We start from the raw sequence: 20506 nt of genomic DNA, 5'->3' as shown, positions 1-20506 counted from the left end.
CACAGTGTCTTCATCATTAATACTGTGTATCTGATTTGTAACATCTCGTTGAATATTTACTACATCTTTGAGCAGGTTGATATGTTGATCTTTTCCAAATGATTCAAAAAGTTTTTCTATGAGTTCATCATCTTGGCATATTTTCTGTAAAGAAGTTTCTTGAATCATTTGGTAAATAACAATTTAGTTACTTTGATTATAGTTGTTACAACTAATTAAAATTGAACTATAATACATATAATTTAAAGTTTTGACTATAATTATGAAAATATTAAAATTTTTAATTTTTTTAATAAATTTTAATAAAAAAATTAAAATTAAATCAGACTCAAATATTTTAATTAATGTGATTTGTTATATTTTATTTGGCAGAGTAGGTGAGCAACAGTACAAAAATAAAAGCTGTTATTAGGTCAACTAAAGTTATTTTATTTAAGGCAGCTTGCGGACCAGAGACATTTTAGTTCAAAAGTCTTCCAATGTGAAAGAAAACAATGGAATCGTTGTTCTTTTCTTTGTGTTCCATTAGTAAATTAAAAATGCACATAAAAGCAACCGACAGTCGGCCGTGAGGTTTACGCTATCTCTTAATTTTAGAGTCAAAGGGTAAAAAAAAAGTTAAAGTGAGGAGAAAAATAATTTTATTCTCTTTTCACTGTTTAAATAAAAGGAAAAAAATAAAAGAAAAATAATTTTATAAACAATATAATCTCTATTTAAGGAACAAATATTTTCAAACTTTGTTTTGTGCCACTACTGATCCAGAGCAGATGGAAAACAGAAAATCCGATTCCATTCGATTTTCTGTCCGAATGCCGAACGGGAAAGATCTTCCACCGCGCTGTTTTAAATCTAAAACTCTAGTGAAGGCTATCCACGAGGCAATTCTATGGGACTGTAATATTCCAGTTACGATACAGAAATTATATTATAAGGGGGAGCAGCTACAGCGGTGGAAGACACTTGAAGACTACTCAATTCAAAACGACGATCGCCTCGAATTGAAGCTTGGATTTGATGACACATCGGTATTTATCCAAAGGATTCACCAAATGAGTTCAAACATTTTTCGCATGTGCCGAGGGGAATTTCTCTCCGAAGATACTCTTCAGGATGACTTGGTAACGATTGCCGAATTGTTGGCAATTGAAACAAAGGAGGAATCGGAGAATCTTATGAGTTCGTATTCTGTCCCTGTGACTTTGGTTATGCTTTACAGGTCAGCAATTCCACAACACAAAGCCTATGCTTCTGCTTTGATAAGGTTTTCCATGGAAGAAATATCGAATTGTCCAAATGTTTCTGTTGATAGATGTATACATTTAGCATTAGAATTTTGTGCTTCGCTTAGAACGGTATATGGTGATCCTCTGTATCAGCAATGGCGGACTACTCTAAAGCAGTTGTTGGAAAGAGGTAACCTTAGTGACCTACGCTCAATTTTCCAAATTAGATCCTGGTTTGTTGAGATGGCAGATACCTTAAGCTTCCTATTGAGTAAGATGCAGGAATCAAATCCAAACTCATATACAATCCCACTCATTGAGTCATTGAAATTTTGTTTTCGTGAATTCCAGGTATTTTCAGGCGTATTACGTAATGCAATTTGTGGTATAGATAATGCCAAAGAGGAGGATAAGTCTATAGTTGATTCGTTGTCAACACAAATTAAAGGTGAATTTAGTTACCTGTTGAATAAAATGGAGAATAATCTTAGACTTATACCAGAGACAGCAAGAATATTCGAAACAAGTGGTTGGTTGCATTCTGTTTCGATTGTGTATCTGGACATTTTGAAAGAGCTAAACAGCATTTCTCAACTTTGGGAGAATGAACAAAAGCAATTTCAGCATGTATTAATGAACCAGCAGATTTCACTACAGCTGATACTTGAAAAACTACGAGGAAAGATGATTATCATTGGCTTCTTAAGCACAATGATGTGATTGATTCGAAATCCAGGATGCATTTAGTTACGATGATGATGATCCCTGAGGAAAAATTACTCGATGCTGAGTTCTACAAGCCACTCATTCACTGGTCTAGATTTCTAGACGAAGAGTTGTATGAGTCATTGAAAAATAACAATATTACCAGTCCTAAAAATTGCAGGATTGGTTATACAAGTTATGCCAAGCTATATTCAAACCGCAAAATCTCCTCTTTCTGGCGTGCTCAAATGATCCTATGAAGTTCTATCCTAATCCCGGTAAGATCGTATCTTTTGATCCTTGCTATGAATAGCATCCACAATTGTTACTTGTCCTGCTTTTTTCCTTGAGAAATGATTGATGTAAGCTTTTTGTAACAAATTTATCATATATTTAATTTATAAGATACTATTATTAAATATACAATTCAAAACCTCATAGTGCTAAGACAGCAGCTCGCTGGTGGATATTCATATTATTAAATATTGCAATATATACTTTGATTACTGATTCATTAGTGTAATGAAGAATTAGGCCCTTAGTGTAGTGTAAGGAAATATTTATGCTAGGGTGTGTACATTAGGTGTGTCCAGTGAGGTCCTAAGTATTGAAGTTTTGCATAGGGTAATTAAAATTTCATAGTTGAGTTGTGTAGAAATGTGTTTCTGGGTTTAATTTAAAAGTACCGTTGGATTCTGTCCTGTTCATATGATCAAATCATAATTAAGTTTGTGATAATTTACTATCATTTCGTAAAACTACCTTGCCCTGCTGTTAAGGATAGATTCTTTTTTCACTTTGATATATATGCAGAATTGAAGTTAGAACCATTACACTTCGACTGTTTTGAATTTTCTGGTAAGGTGATTGCATTGGCATTGATGCATGAAGTACAAGTAGGTGTTGCCTTTCATCGTGTGTTTCTTTTGCAACTGGCTGGAAAGAATATTTCTGGAGATGATGTAAAAGATGCATATCCATCTTTTTACAATAACAAGGCTAAGGAACGTTTTGCTGATCATCAAATTCGAGATGACTTCATCAAGTATATCTCTGAACAAATATATTTTTTCGAAAAGGCTTTGACAGTGTTTTGGAAAATCAATCATCGAACTGTTAACTTATTGGGAATAGATCTTGATGATATTAACCTGGTGCTAAAGGAGACTTAAATCTTGGATTTAATTCTTGTGAGAGAACGCATGTGAATCATGGCAACAATGAAAGTGAACCTCTGATGTCCCAGTTCCTGAAGGTATGTGCTTACAGAATTTCCATTGTGTTACTAAAGCATAACTATTTTTCCTATACGTTTTCAATACTTATCAAAGCTCTGAAAATTGATTTCAAAATTTTATTACATGAGTTGCTTTAGTAGGGAATCTTCTTTGGAAATAAAGAACTTGTTTTCTCATCTTTCTACAGCAATTATAGGCTTTTGGACTTTTCTTTAGGACCTTTCAGCAATTTCATGGTTTTATTATAAATGTTGCAAATGTTTTAAAAGAAATGTTCCGGGATATCAAGTTTCATTAGCATAACCATGATTATTACTGCAATTTCTATCAAATTTTAATAGAGATAGTTTGTTGAAATTTGGCAGATTAATAGACAAAGACTGAAGATTACGAAGTCAAAGTGGCAAAAGGATGGTAAGAAGCTGGGAAGAGGGGGTTTCGGAGATGTGTACAAGGGTTATGCTGCTGGTGGTTTCTTTTTTGCCGTAAAGGTAATAAAAATTAAAAATAAAGGAGAAATTGACAAAATTAACCAAGAGGTTAATTTATTGTGTCAATTCAGTCATCCAAATATTGTTAAATATTATGGCACTGAAGAGGAGGAGTCAACGGTCAATATTTTTCTTGAGCTTATAAGTACAGGCTCCCTCCGACAAGTATATAAATGTTTTAAACTGAAAGATTCCCAAGTGTCCCACTACAGCAAACAGATACTGGAAGGTTTGAAGTATCTTCATGAGCGAAAGGTAGTCCACAGAGACATTAACTGTGCAAATATATTGGTGGATGAGAAAGGATGTGTGAAAATTACGGATTTTGGATTGGCAAGAGTGGCTGAATTAAATAGTCTTATGAAGTCTCGGCATGGGACAATAAATTGGATGGCCCCGGAGGTTATAAAACAGGACAAAGAGTATGGATTTAAAGCTGATATTTGGAGCTTTGGCTGCACCGTCTTGGAGATGTTAATCAGGAATATTCCATACTCTCATTTGAAAAATTTGAATGCAAATCTAGAATTGGAAGTTCAAAAAGGGTCAATTATAGATCATCTTCCTAATTATTCTTTGTCAGAGAATGCACTAGATTTTATCAAGCAGTGTCTGAAACGCAATCCAAATAAGCGTCAAACTGCTGATGAGCTTTTGAAGCATCCGTTTGTGAACGATTCTGGCTTTTAGTTTTTGTCAAATTTCAATCAACTCGCTAAAATTTCTTCTTCAGCTTGAATTGTGTAAACAAACGTTTGAGTGTTTATGAGCATTTCTTCATGTTGCTTCCCTTTTTGTTTTTTTTTTTCGAAAAAAATGCTAGCAGAGCTTGGTTATGAACTTGCAGAGAATCAAATCATTTTGTAACATCATGTTTATAGGTTGGTGTATGCTGTGTTTGTATAGAACTGTTGGTTATTCTTTGTTGTGCTTGTAATTGTAAGGGGTTTTTCATTAACTGGTGGTTATAGTTCTAGGTGGCTGCAAGGGGTTAGGGCCTGGTGGCTCTGTTTTTCCCCTTACCTATTTCTTCCTTCTGAGTAAATCTTTTGCATATAAAAAATAATTAAAAAAAAAAGGTTCTGAACTGTATTTGGGCATTGGCTTTTCCCCGGGATTATCTTCTTTAGCAATTTTATAATGTAGTTGGCAAAATATTTTCATTATTTTTATTAATTAAATATTATAATTAAGTTAATTGTTAAAATTAAAATTAATGCAAAAATTTGAAACTAAATTGATAAAATTAAAATATTTTGTTAAAATTGAAAAACTTATAAAGGTTTGTATTTTTTTTTAATCATTTAGCCTTATAAATTTATGTTAACAAAAGTGAGAATATAACAATTAAATAAGAAATTAAAAAGTTGTGAATGAGTATGAGAAAAAGTGAGATTTATTATGAAAAATTTACAATTAAAATAGAATTTTATAATTTTAGATCTTTATATGAATGCAATATTGTTATTTATGTTTTCTTATATAATTATATAAAAAAAAATAACAAATGTTTACAAAAAAAAATCATCCTAAAACAAATTTAACATGTTGTTTAAGAGTTTTGGCCAACAAATATCAATATTAATATATGCAAATAGTAAATTATATGTCATCGAACACCGATTTTTACCAGTTGTATATTGATACATGTATTTCATATACATATTTTAGAATAATTTTATGTTTATTTTATTTTTAAATTTTTATTTTAGTTATGCATTAATTTTAGTTTTTTTTTTATAATTAATTTATAAAATTTTCATATTTTTAATAGGTTAAAAGGTATTTTGAAAATTAATAGTGCAAGTGGAGATAATTTAAAGTGATTTGAAAGTCTAAGTTGTGAAAAAATTGAAAAAAATTTGCTTAAGAATCACAAATAGAGATTTGCATACCCTGCACCATCCCCATGCTGCAGGGCACGCACAACAAAGAAGCTCATGGCATGTCCCATGCTCGTAGGGCGTACCGCATTAGCTTTATAGGGAAACTCTTCTTCCGAATTCAACATGGGGCATGCCAAGAAATAATGAATTCAGTACAGGGCATGTTGAATGGCACAGGAGCATGTACTAAGTTGGATTAATTTTTTTTTTTTTTTTATACCTCAATACTTTTATATATGTTGTCTTTATTCTCTTTTAGTTTATTCTAGAGCAGATCTTTGGATACATATATATTCAACATTTTCTCCTTTTAATCATAAAGAGTGAGAGAGAGAGAAAATAAAAAATAAAAAATAAAAGAAAACCAAAACCAAACTAATCAACCAAAAAACCGAATTAAAATGCGTTGGTTTGATTTTTCGCTTATAATGATAATGTGCACACCCCTAATTAAATTGTAATCTTTTCTTATACAATTACGCTTATAACTATATATATATATATCATAAAATTATCTATACAATTACAATTAAATAATCTTTTCTTTCAACATGATATTGCTTTTAATAATGAATAGAAATTTCAATTAAGAATTTATAAAGGAAAATTGAAAAATAAAAAAAAAATTGAGAAATTAGAGAAATGAACATGTTGAAAATTAATTTATAATAACATAAATGATCATTATTAAAAAAAATGTGTATGTAAGTTATATATAAATAAAGAAATGAAAAATATAAAATATCAAAAATGTGTTATAAACATTATTGACAGTTATAATTCTTTTATTATTTTTGGTATTATTAATATAATTACATTTGTTTTAGTGAATATATATATATACAGAGAGAGAAAGAGAGAGAATCCTTTACTTTCTTAACTCGCTCTACTTATAGGAAAGTAGAGAGTGTTGCATATTCTTTGGCATGTTCCTCTAGGTGGAAGCATATTCTTTAATGAGGGGGCATATTCTTTTAGCTATTTATTTCTATATTACCAAATAGGAAGTGGACATCCTTTTATTGTATCAGTTGCCCTTTGCCCCAACGCAAGTTATTCATGACTTGTGCATGGGAAACCTCTTTGTCTTGAACCAAGCTAGATGTAGCCCACTCGGATGCCATCCGTTAAACTAAATTGAACTCGTACGATTATGTTCTTTGGGAATGATACAAGCCTATTAAGGTTGATGGACATATGAACGAGGTTGTATTGTTGTGGTGAAGAGGATGTGATTTTCAATTTGTGTATGTAAAATATTAAGTGATAAATATCAACCCATTTAATGTGGCAATTATTATAATTGAACATGATTGACATAAGAGACTAATCAATCTTTGGAGCTCAAGATACATACAGAGAATTCTAAGCAATGTAAAGGTTAATAGTAAGGAATTTCGAGTTTAATCAAGAGCTCTCATTTTCTTTATTGCATTGGAGAAGTCGTCATGACTCTTTAAGGAGTCTTCATAGGTCTTCCTTTTATATTTCGATGCATTGTGGCCTTTAGAGCTCATAGCCCTCGCATTTGAAGCTTTTAGCTTTGGCCTTAGGATATATTGGCTTTGAAGTTTGGGCACTTGAAGCTTATAATTTTTTAAGTGTGGCACTTTGACCATTGGAGTTCTTTAGCCCTTCATTTGGAGCTCTTGAGCTTTTAGAGGAGCACCTTTGCTTTTGAAAGTGCACTTTTGTTCTTGGAAGAGCAATTTTGCTCTCATAAGAGCACATTTACTCTTAGGAGGGTACTTTTGCTCTTGGAAGAGTGTTTTTGCTCTTTGAAGAGCAACTTTTTCTTTTCTTATTTAAATTTTGGGACTTTCTTAATTATTAAAACCTAGAGCTTTTTTAGCATTTAATACGATAAGGAGATCTTAATTTCTTCCTCCTGTAAGTTTTGTACCTTTAAATTTTGGAATATAAGTCTATCTCTTAGATCTATAGGCCTTTAACTCTTAGATTGTAGTCTTGAACTCTTAAAGTCTTATTTTAGGATCCATAGGTCCTATTTTGGGACTCATAGGTCTTATTTTGGGACCCATAGGTCTTAAATTCTTAGACCCTAGGTCTTATTTTTTTAGACCCATAGGTCATAAATTTTGAGACTCTAGATTTAGGACTCAACCATAGGTCTTAAATTCTTAGACCTTAGATCTTATTTTCTTAAACCCGTAGGTCTTAAGTTTTTAAACTCGTAAGTCTTATTTTGAGATCCATAGATTTTAAATTTTAAAGCTGTAGGCCTTATTCTTTTAGGAGCTTTCAACTCTTAAATTTTGGATTTTAGAACTCTTAAGCTCTTAAAGAGAGCTTTTTAGCTTTTTCAAGAGCTTCTTTATGCACCATTAAGGAATGCCAATATTCCAAGTATGAGCTATTTATGGCTTGTGGCTTAGAGTAGTTAATTACATTTTTGTTTTTCTTTTACATTAACATTTTAATTTTTGTTGTTTTTATGCCTTTGAGACTTTAGGTCCTGTTTAAGGACCTTCATAATTTTGGGAAGCTCATAATCTTCTAGGTTCGAGTAGCCCAACAAAATTTCTCAAGCACTTTGGTCGTCATGACATTTTTCTATTTGTAGAGATCTTGTCTCTTTAATTTTAAGAGCTCATGGCTCTGCATATGAGTACTGAGGCTTTAGGAGCTCATGGTTGTTTTGAAGATCGTCTAGACATCATCTAGTTAAGCAGTTTATACTCTTCTAATGAAAATATGCCATGAAGAAGAATGTCAGCTTTTCATATTAAAGAGATAAGAAATTTAGAACAGCTTTAATGAAAATGTAGCTTTCCTTCCCATTAGTTTTAGGGGCTCGAAGCTCTGAACCGGGGTCTTAAAGCCTAGAGTTGAAGAGCTTTGGATGTGGGGCCATGAGGCCTGGAGCCGAAGAGCTCTAGGTGTGGGGCCATGGGGCCTGAAGCTGAAGAGCTTTGATGATATGATACATGGGCCTCTTATTCCGTTGCTCAATGGCATGCAAGGGCCTTGGAGCTCGTGGCTCCCGACGGCTAATGCATGGACCTCTTATTGTGTTGCTCGCTTGGAGCGTTATCGTCTCCCTTTTTGGTGGGCACTCTGGCCTTGGAACTCGTGGCTCAATGGCTGATGCATGGACCTCTTACTACGTTGTGTGCAAGGGCCCAGGAGTGCATCGTCTCCCTTGTAGTGGTCACTTTGTCCTTCGAACTCGTGTCTTAGTGGCTGATACATGGACTTCTTACTGTGTTATGCGCAAGGATCTAGGAGTGCATCGCCTCCATTTTGTTGGGCACTTTTGCCTTAGAGCTCGTGGCTCGGTGGCTGATGAATGGACCTCTTACTGCGCCATGCGTAAAGGTCTAGGAGTGCATCGTCTCCATTTTGGTGGGCACTTTAGCCTTTGAGCTCGTGGCTCAATGGCTGATGCATGGACCGCCTATTGTGTTGCTTGCTTAGAGTGCAAAGGCCTTGGACTGTATTGTCTCCCTTTATGCATCCTTTGTCTTTGATATTTATCTACAAAAATAATGCTTGCACAAAAATGTTTGTGAAGATAATCTCATATGATACATATTGTGAATTTATTCAACATTTCTCAATAAACAATATAATAGGCCAAATATATATTACATAGGTCTAAATTCTGATTTTGATCAATAGTAAAGGTCGTCATGCTCGAAGAAAACTTGGAGGTAATGTGTTGTGCATATATATATATATAAATGAAATTAGTTTCAATCCAAATCTAAGTCTGTAGCCTCGTAAATGGGAGTCAGATGGAAATTTTAGAACATAGAAATTTAGGTAAATTCTAGAATAATCTCAGGTACCTCCAATTTTATCATTCATCTTGAAAATAATACCGGACTACATAATTTAATCTAATCGAGCTTACATAATCGCCCTCAAATCAGTTCTAGAAATTCTAAAATTGATTTAGAGTTAAACACCTTTAGTTTATTCTAATTGGATTAAATTAGAATTGTGATTTTAGTTGTTTCGAAAACAAATTTAAATTTAATTCTAGCAAAATGGAATTCTGTAATTTTTAAATTTCGAATTTAAAGGAGTAATGTCGGTAATTTCAATGAAAAGGGCAACAATGAAGATGGTAATTTATATATAGCACATGAAGATGGGATATGCTGTAGATAATTCAATATTCGCATACAGTACGTGAAGATGGTAATGTTGTGAATAAAGCCATGTTTATATGCTGCATGTGAAGATGAGCATGTTATAATTATGACAAACTCAATGTGGCAAGACTTGTAGCGTCAATAAAATGTAGGCAGCTGTTAAAATCTAAAATTGTTATGTGGCATATATATATATAATTAATTTATTTTTAAATTTAAAATTAATTTAGGTGGAATGTTTAAAAATAACAATTAGCACAAATAACTAAATCAAGATGATGCTGGAGAATGAGAGGAGTTAAAACTTGAAATCTCTCAATTTATTGCGAAGATTTTAGTTGTAGTTGCAAAACAAAACAAAAATTCAAATATTTATATGTATTTTCAATTTTAATTAAAATTTTTAATTATATTAATTTTGATCCTTAAATTTTAAAATCAATTTTAATTTTAGCATTGGGTGATTTATACTCAAAGTTATTTTAATTTGAACTGAATTTTTTAATTTATAAAAATTTTTTTAAGAGAAAGTGAAACCATTAATAAAATATCATTTTTTTTTTATCTTAAACAATACATCATGTTAACAAATTCATGTATATTTATTACCATAAGAATTAATTACTAATATTAAAATAAGTGTATTTAAAAATATGACAATAATTAAAATTTCATTGAGATTTTTCACCATATTTTTTTATTTTAATAAGTATTATTAGTTTATAATTTTAATCCTAATTTAGAAAAATTATAAATTTATATTGTACCTTAATATCTTAAATATTAAAATTTAATTATATTTTAATTTCTTAAAACGTTAACATTTTAGTTGAAAATGATTAGTTTTTGTTTTTTTTTTTTAACTAAAGAAAAACAATATAATATAATTCTACATTTTGTTTAAAAATCCGTTTGGATTTTAAGTAGGGAGCTGTGCTTCTTTGTATTGTATAGAAATCAGATGACAAAATTGCTTTTAGGTGCTTATTTGGTATCAATTATATTTTTTATTTAATTTTCAAAATATTTTTTTTTTATAAAATAAGTCAATAAAATAAAGAAAACCATCTTCTTTTTATAATTTTAATTTGTTATTATAGCTTTTTTTAATTTTAAAACATTAAAATTATTTTTAAGAAATACGATAATTAATCAGAAAATTCAATTTTTTTATTTTTTGTATTACAATAAGTAGATTTTATTAAGAGATATTCTTTATTATAGATACCTAATTATTATATAAAAAAATTATTTATTCTTAAACAACAGAATGAGTGCCCATAAAACAGCCCCTTTAATTTGTTATTTCAGCTTTTGTACAGTCTTTGAGGTTCTGCATCTTCAATGCCAAAGTATCAGAGGGCATTTGGCTTATAAAAAACAGCTTATAAGCACTTACTGCTCTAAGTTGATTTGGGCTTATATGCATTTAAAATTTTAAATAGTTACGTGTTTAGTTAAAATGATTATAAGTGATTAATAAGTAGTTAATGTGTTTAGTAAAAAATAATTTATAAACACATTATTTATTATTAAAATAACTAAAAAGATATTAAATGAGATTTATGATGAAATTTTAAAAATTAAATGAGAATAATATAATAAAATACTTGATCAAATTAGCTTCTAAGTGAATTAGTTATAAACATCAAAATGAAAAGTTGGATCACCCTAGCTTATTTTTTTTTACTTATAAGCTCAACTTATAAATATAAAAATTATTATAAATAAATAAATCTATCTATATTTAATATTTATAAGCCGATTTGACCAGTTTATAAGTTAAGAAAAATACTTTTTTACAATCGTCGAAATTTTGGAGTTGGGGAAATCCTTTCCCACTATGAAATTGGTTTCACACCATCTTTATGCTTTTGTCCACCACTTTATATTTGTCATTCTTAGTCTTAATATCTTTTATCAAATATAAAATTATATCATATTCTATTAAAATTTATATAATTATTATTAAAAAATTATATCAAATATAAAATTATATCAGCTGCTATTACAAAATTATATCAATTACTTATATTAAATAAATTATGTAAGATACAAAATTATATAAGCGGCCATTACAAAATTATATCAGATACTACTGTAAAATTATATGAGTTATTATAAAAATAACGCCCCATGCCATATTAACCAAATTTAAAAAATTGCTACATGGCATGTTAACCAATTTAAAAAATTATACCAAATGCAATTAAAAAATATAAAATTAAATTATATATATCTTTATATCATTTATCAAATACAATATTATATTCAAAACTATTAAAAAATTATATTAGTTGTTATTAAAAAGTTATATCAAATACAAATTATATCATCTGCTATTAAAAAAATCGTCAACTGGCAACTTAAAAAAATAATATAATGATATAATTATACCTATAACAACATGATTCTTTTTAATAAAATATTTTTTAATTAAATTATTAAATTATTACTATTCTATTCATTGTGTTAAATTAATATTTTTCCTAACGATATTTTTTTAAATGAATATTATTTTACATGTATTCTTATTATTATTGTTATTATTGTTGTTGTTGTTAATATAAATTCAATTAGTTTAAGATTGAATTATATTATATGTAAAAATAATTAAATTTCTTTAGTGTACTATTGTCGCAAGAGTTTTACAATGCTAGGCAATTCTCACTGAAGTGGAAAGTGAGGAGTCACCACTTCTATTTTGTGGAAAAATTAAAGAAAATAATTTATTATTAAAGTCGAGGAAATAATTTTTACCGCTTCTAAAAATAGAGATTCAGGGTTCGAGGTTGTATGCGTGTGGGGAAGAATGTGCTCTTTATAAGTTAATATCGATAATTTTATTGGAGTTTAATTATGATATTGGTTCCGGTGTTTGCTATAGGAATGCTCAATGTTTCACTATTTAGAGTGGACCCAAGAATAAAAGTAAATGGGATGACTCTAAATTGAATTTTGACTCTGATTATTTTTTGTTTAAGTCCTCCATAAAATTAGGACTCTAATTTTGAAGAGGTATCATTTGATTCCTAGAGATTTACAACGAATAAGGAGGATTCTCAGCTTACTCATTATTAATCTCATCATTGGTATCCAAATAATATAGAGTGCTATGTGTGAAGTGGATATATAAAAAAAATGGATAAAAATTGAACTAATATGCGGTTTCGATTTTCATTTCTTTTGATTGAGACTTCAATTCAAAAGAGAATATGTCGATTAAAGCCTAGAGAATTCTATTCATTAATGAGGACTCTAAATCAATGAATCAAAGTTCCATTATCGACATAATCAACTGTTATTCTTTACCCATATTGATTCAATTTAAATCATTAATGCATTTAGAATTTAATGGTTTATAGAGGGTTGTTTATAAAATTTTATCTATTTATTCATTGACGTGATATACTGGGTACGTGAATAGTTTCAAATTATCTTCTCGTGCGAATATTGGATGAATTATCTATCATATATAATGGGTGTTCATTTCATAGTAGGATTGTACCAGTTTTAGGTAGTTATAGAAATTACATCTATAATCAATATTTAAACTTTCTGAGTCAAATACTCATTTCTGTTTAAATATTTTTTCTCTGGTTGCAAGAGGAGTAAGTTTATTTTTTGGGTCTAACCTACATTTTTCTTTGTATGTTGTGCTTCTTAAACTCCGCTTAAATAGTTTGCGCTTAGCCGGTCCCAAGCCCGGATAAAAGAGGAGGGTTGCGGTAGGTGACAACCAGTGTAAAAATTTCGTCACACCCTATGTTATGCTTCTTAGTTAGTAGTTTTTATTGTGTTTATTTATTTATTTATCTATTTGTTTAATTATTAGAACTCTACTGTGATACAAGTGTATAAATATATTATATTAATTAATGAAAATTAATAGTATTAAATTATTTGCGCATACTGGATTTTAGGGTTGAGCTGGACTCCCCTAGTTGTAGATTTCTTATAGTTATTAGGTTGAATTAGCCCAAATTATTTTATAATTCTTTATATCATTTTGTTTTACTTGTTCAGCTTCAAAATTGAGTCTAGTCAAGGGTTTGAAAGCAGTAAGGCTTATTAGGAGCTTCGAGGGCTTTATACTGACTCAAGTCTTAGTATTAGTCCAGCCCATATATAGAGTTGGGTCGTGACAATACCAACTAACAATAAAAAAAATATCAAATATAAAATTATATCAGCTATTATTACAAAATTATATCAACTGCTATTAAAAATTATTATTAGATATAAAATTATATCAACTACTATTATAAAATTATATCCACTACTATCAAAAAAATTGTCATACTTCATATTAATTAACTTAAAATATCGTAATGTGCCATATTAATTACTTAAAAAAATTATATCATCATCTATTATATCGTTATATCATTATCTTTCATTTAAAAAAATTATTTATTAATACTCGAAATTAAATTCATTGCTCACTTCTCTTGAATACAAGATATAGGGATTCTTAAAATCTCCATCTTTTCACTTATCGCAATACAAAAAAAAAATAAAAACATAGCAACAAAAGATAGTGGCCAAATATACTTATATTTCATAGGTAATTAGAATTATTGAATACTTACCGACAAAATTTTTTTGTCCAAAAATTATAGCATAGGTATTTTTTACCAATGAAAAAATGTTATTGCTAAATTTACTGATGAACTATTTGTAGGTAAATTAGGATTTTTTGTAAGTAATTTTTGTGGGGGATCGTAGGTTTAAATTACCGACTATTTATGACGACACTTTGCGTTAGTAATACGTAATTACCAACGACAACTTTCCATAGGTAATTTTTTTTCATATTTTTAATTTAATTTTCTAATTTTTAATTTAATTTAATTTAATTTCTAAATTTAATTTAATTTAATTTAAATCTAATTTAATTTAAATTTTTAATTTTATTTATTTTTTACTTTTTAAAATGTTATATTATATTTTAAATTAACTATTAATCATTTTAATTTAATTTAAATTTTATTTTTATTTTTAAGAATAATGAATTTTAAAAAATAACTACCAGCCCAAAGTAGCCCCATATAGTGGCTATGCCACGATTGCATAAGTTGGGGAGTAACTTCCCTTTTATGGGGAAGCCAACTCTTCTCCAATCTATTAAAAGAAGATGTGAGAATTTCACATTTTTTCTGATTTACTGATAAAACAAGTTTGTTGGTAATTACTCATGAATTATTTTTGTAGGCAATTTATTTTAAAATTTTATTTTTTTACTTTCTTATTAATATTACCAATTAAATACCAGTTCATCCGTAATCACTAATAAAAAATTTTTGTAAGTGAAATTTTTTAAGATTTTTAATTTTTTTTTCTTAATATTAGTAACCAAATATGAGTTCGTTGGTAATTAGTAACCATTTCATAGGTAATTTATTTTAATTTTTTTTTTCTGTTAATACTACCAACCAAATATAAATTTATTGGTAATTACCGATAAGAAATTTTCGTAGATAAAATTTTTTAATTTTTTTTAATTTTCTTTTCAATATTACCAACCAAATACGAGTTGATCGGTAATTATCAATAAATTTTTCTTGGTATATTTTTTATGTTGTCACTAACTTTAGCACCAAATACAATTTTTTTATTTTTAAATTTTCTTTTAATATTACTGATAAAATACAAGTTGGTCTATAATTACAAATGAATTTTTTAGTCTGTACGTTTTCTATTTTGTCACTAACTTTGCTGCCAATATTTGGCGTCACCTTTACCTACAAAATTGTGTCGTTGGTAAAGGTTTCATTGTTAATCGGTCAATAATTTTATCGGCATAAATTGGTTAAATTTTAATTCTTGTGGCTTCCCTTTTTTATCGGTAAAAGTTTTTAAATCGTCGATAATTAGCAATGAAATTTTATGTTCGGTAATTTTTGTAACTACTTTTTAAATTTCTTGTAGTGTCAAAATTTCAGTGATTATGGCTTTTTATAATTTTTTTATTATTATTTCTTGAATATTAACATGATATTTAAGGTAATATATTGGAGCATACTTACTAATATATATATATATATTTTTTTTATCATGAACATATATCTTAACCGTACAGTCTTTTTTTAATTACAATCATACTACAAAAATATTATATAAGATATATATATATAATATTTAAATGAAAATAATTAATAATTATTTAAAAAATAATTTTAATGCATATTTAACTTCCATTTCACATAATTAATTAAGAAATTAATCATTAATAAATTTTATAAAATATAAAAAAATAAATATTAAATTACGTCATTAAATAAAATAATACATAATCACACAAATAAAACGAATATTTTAATAAGTAATTGAAAGACCAATGGCAACGAGCAGAGGAGACATTACTGTAAAATGATCAAAGAAGAGCTAAAGTGCGAGTAAGAAACAACAAATTAGTGGCGTGCTCGTAAATTTTGACAGAATCTACATAGCGATTAAAGGGTGGCAATCACGTAATTAATTCAAAATTTTAAGAGGGCGTGTTTGGTAAGAAGTTAACAAAGAGATAATTGTTACCCTTGTAACTTTTAACCCTCCATTAATATTGTTTAAATTTTTAAAGAAATCATATTAACTTTTCACATCATTAATATTTATGCCTTCTGGAGCGGTTAAATGTTAACCTTGAGGAGCCTAGGTTAATAATTACCCTTATTAAATATTAAAACTTATAAGGATAAAATGTAACCCTTAATTTTTTAACCTTCTACTAAATACACCCTAAAAGTAAAATTTATACAGTCGCATGTTTGTAATTTTGACCAAGACAAGCAAAAGAGACAACTGCGGTGTGGTTGTAATTTTGAACAAGATCAAGATTTTTTCTATTAATTTATTAATGGTGACATTTTAGTGATTAAGATTAAAACAAAAGGCTAATATGTCATCATTTGATTGTGTTTATACCAAAATTTAATTTTATTATTTTAGGCCCAAATTACTTAGTGGATTCAAGCTAATAGAAACCAAAAAGCAGAGTGTAATAATTATTTGGAGCTCAAAGTAGTTAAGGTGGTTACTTGAATTAAATGAGTATTAACCTAAATCAAGGAAATTACAGATATAATGGAGCACTACCTAATGGTTACCTAAAATGAACCTATAGTGGATGAAGTTGGTCGTAGGTCGTTACTAGTTGCAGAAGGTGGAAAAAGTATTGCAAGTAGTGGGCAGGAGCAAGGAGCAAGCATCTGAAAGACAAAATCATGATATTTTTTTAAGAGACTTGGTGCATCAGTTGGTTCAAGGTGCGGAAAGTTAATACATTGAGTTATTGTTTGATGTAGCAGACTTGGTCACCAAGCAAACTTGATGCAACAGACTTGGCCACCAAGCAATCCAACTCTATATATAGAGCATCAAGGCTCCATTTCAAAGAACACAAACAACAGCCAAAACAGACAATCTGATAGGAACAATGTCTTAGTTCAATTCCTTTAGTTCAACTTTTTTCTTTATATTTTAGTAGTCTTTTTAGTTTTTTGATCTAGTATTAGTTTTATTCCAGTCCTTTTATTTTCATTTCAAGATATTAATTTACCATTCTTCTGCAAATATTTCGTTACCTATAAACAAGATCTTCAGTTTTTAATGCAATTCACAGTTCTTTTGTTTGTATTTCAATTCTTACAAATCAGCTTTTTAATTTTCTGCAAGCCCAGTTTACTTTTTCTTACAAATGTATATATTTTCAAGTAAATCAACTCTTCAATTTTTCAAAGCTCTCATTTACATTTTTTGCATATATTTATGTTTTCTCAGCAAGTAATTTACTCTTTCAATTAAGCACAAAATTTACATTTTCTTTTTGAAGTGATAGCCATGAACAACCTTTACTTTTCAAGCATAACCTTTACTCTTTCATGCACAAGCAATCTTTCAATTACAAGCACTCAAATTCCATTTTCTCAAGCTTTCAAAGTTTATTTAGGTAGAGATCTTCATAAAGCATATTCTAGTGGAGTCAAGGAATCCAAGGGAAAATTTGATCCTTTAGTTTCCACCTATTGATCATATTAGAAGGTAGACTAGCACATTCATACTACACAATTGGGATCTTAGTGTCCCTAGCACGCCTGCAATCCAACACACACATGAAAAAAAGGTAATTTCTGCTTGATGCGCTCAAATTGAGTAAAATCAATTTAGAGCGAAAACATATTGGTGGCATAATTGTATAACCATCAAAGAGAGGAGCCATTTATAGTTAAGAAATTTATGGAAAATTGTGAGTAAAATAAAATTGTCGCACCTTTAATCGTTATTGATGTGGCATGTTTGTAATTTAATCAAAATAGGGCTTCTTTTATGAGAAATTACATAATGTAGTGGTGATTCCATGAAAGATGGCCTACATGAAATAACAAATAAATGAAAATCATGCATTTAGATATAAGTAGGTCCCATAAAATTCTATTTTTCCATGTGCTCAAGACCATTTTTTCTTTCAAATCATAACTATTTGTTTCCACGCAAAATTGATTTTACTCAATTAAGCGTGTCAAATGCACATATAGCCTTTTTAACAAGTGTGAGTTGAATTACAGGCATACTAGGGATGCGTATGATCCCAATTGTAAATGTAATTGCGCTAGTCTTACTTCTAATCAGAATGATTGGCTAGAAATAATGATTGAATTTTCCCTTGGTTTTCCTGACTCCACTAGGATGCGCTTCATTAGGATCTCTACTTGTTTAGCTTTTGAGAAATTTGAGAATGAAATTAATTGCTTGAAAAATTAATTTAAAATGTAAAAATTGAGAGTTATCATTGTGAAAATTATAAAGATTGCATTGAAAAACAAATTGAGTGCTTGACTGAAAAATAAATTGATTACTTTGCAAAAAAAGTAAATTGATTGCTTAAAATACAGTAGACTTATGCAAGGAATGTAAATGGCCAAAAGCATATTTTAACCCCTAAACTTTCACAGTAAAGTCAATTTGCTCCCTCAATTCAACATTGAACCAATTTGCCCTCTAAACTTAAAAATTGAATCAATTTAATACTTAAACTTTTAAATTTAACCAGTTACACGCATTGCAAAGGGGAAAAAATGTATGAAATGCATGCGCTATTGACTTGGAAAAATAGCTTATGAGGTGTCGTCCACGTCAGCGCAAATGAGTTAAATTGATTCAATTTTTAAAATTTAGGGGGCAAATTGGTTCAATGCTAAATTGGTTCAAAAATCTCAGTCCTTTTAAAGTCAAAGCATATCCGTGAATAGCCCAAGTGAGATTGAACTTGAATTGTGCACAAATTTATAGGCAAAGAGGATCATGGATCCAAGCAAAGATGATGTGTAGTGGGGGAAGAAGAAGAAGCAGCCAGCATTTACAATCCCAGAAACAAAGCCATTAAATTAACACCTTATTTTACCACAGAAACTAAATTTGCTTTATAAGCCTCACTAACACCCAAGAGAGAGTGTAGGGAAAATCACTAAAAAAAAAGGGAAAGCATAAGTGCAGGGAACAAAATCTCAACCACCAAACTTTAACATAGCAGCCGAACCAAGGAGCAAATACCTTATGTGCAACAGGGCAACAATTCGAACTCAAAGAAAGGATACCTTTAGGCTACGAAATAGAAAGACAAACCAAAGAACCAACCAAAACCAGAAAAACATAATCAAAATCAACCAATCAACCAATAAAAAACCATTAGAATAAAAATGAACAGTTGTTTTAAAACCCACACGCTACCTATGCACAAATAAACCCAAAGACAGTAAGAGCCAGCAAACACTATGCCAGCAACGACACAACTCTACTTTGTTGTGGGACACGGTAGGGCTCAAAAACCTTCGCCATAGCTACACAGAGAAAAAAAAAAGATCTATACTTGTACCATTTGAGAGATAACAAAATATTAAAAGAGAAAATTTTTAAAGAGAAAGCAAGGGAAGAGAAGAGGCGGTTATGACAAAATGAGAAGAAAAGGAAAAAAAGTGAGAAAACAGTGAAAGAGAAGTGGTGATGATGACAAAATGAAAGGTCTAGTGCTGCAAAAATAGCAGATTATGAAGAGATAGATTGAAAGAAGAAGAAGTAGAAGAAAAAAAAAAAGAAAGAAAGAAAGAAATTGGCCATTTATGCATAATTATAGTGAATAACACGCGCTTCAGCATGTGTTTCACACGCATCTACTGATTAAGCAAAATTGTGTTCAATTGGTTCAAATTTGTAAGCTTATGGGGGAAATTGGTTTAATTGTAAATTGAGGGAGCAAATTAACTTTCAAGTACAAGTTCAGGGGGCAATTATGCCTTTGGCCGAATGTAAACTGATTGTTTTGGAAAACTAAAAGACTTATCGCTTGAATGAAATCATTTGTGGAAAAAGTAAATTGAGCATTAAAAATTAACAAGGCTGATTGTTGAAATGTAAATATGTGTAGATAATATAAATTGGCATTGAAAATTAAAAATGGGCTCGCATGGATTGAAATATAAACAAAAAAAATTATAAATTGCATTGAAAACTAAAGAAAATGATTACATAAATTGAAACGTTGCTGAAGAATTGTAAAATAATTGCTTGAAATAAAAATATGAAAGCAGAAATTAAATTGATTGATAAGGGTTTTTCACAAGTATACGGATTATTCAAGTAGTAAAAAAAAGTTATCATCCCACAGGGATTTGAGTTTGAGTACCAAAATATAATTCTAATGATTATTTGGGCTAATATTGATGTATATGAAAATTAAAAGAAGTAAATGTAACACTAATAGGGAAATTAAAAGAAATAAATGATAGGTAAAGTAAATAAATCTTTAAACTAAACGAAATTTTATTAAATTAACAACAGGTA

At 29.3% G+C, this 20506-nt stretch overlaps 1 pseudogene; it reads left to right on the top strand.

The window, feature by feature from the left end:
* Positions 1–740: 740 nt before the first annotated feature.
* On the top strand, positions 741–4583 carry LOC131182258 (E3 ubiquitin-protein ligase UPL5-like; annotated as a pseudogene).
* Positions 4584–20506: the final 15923 nt, after the last annotated feature.

The sequence above is a fragment of the Hevea brasiliensis genome, chromosome 8, assembly GCF_030052815.1.
Source record: "Hevea brasiliensis isolate MT/VB/25A 57/8 chromosome 8, ASM3005281v1, whole genome shotgun sequence".
Lineage (NCBI taxonomy): Eukaryota > Viridiplantae > Streptophyta > Magnoliopsida > Malpighiales > Euphorbiaceae > Hevea > Hevea brasiliensis.
Note: the sequence above shows the minus strand (reverse complement) of the source record. Positions and strands in the feature narration are given on the sequence as shown.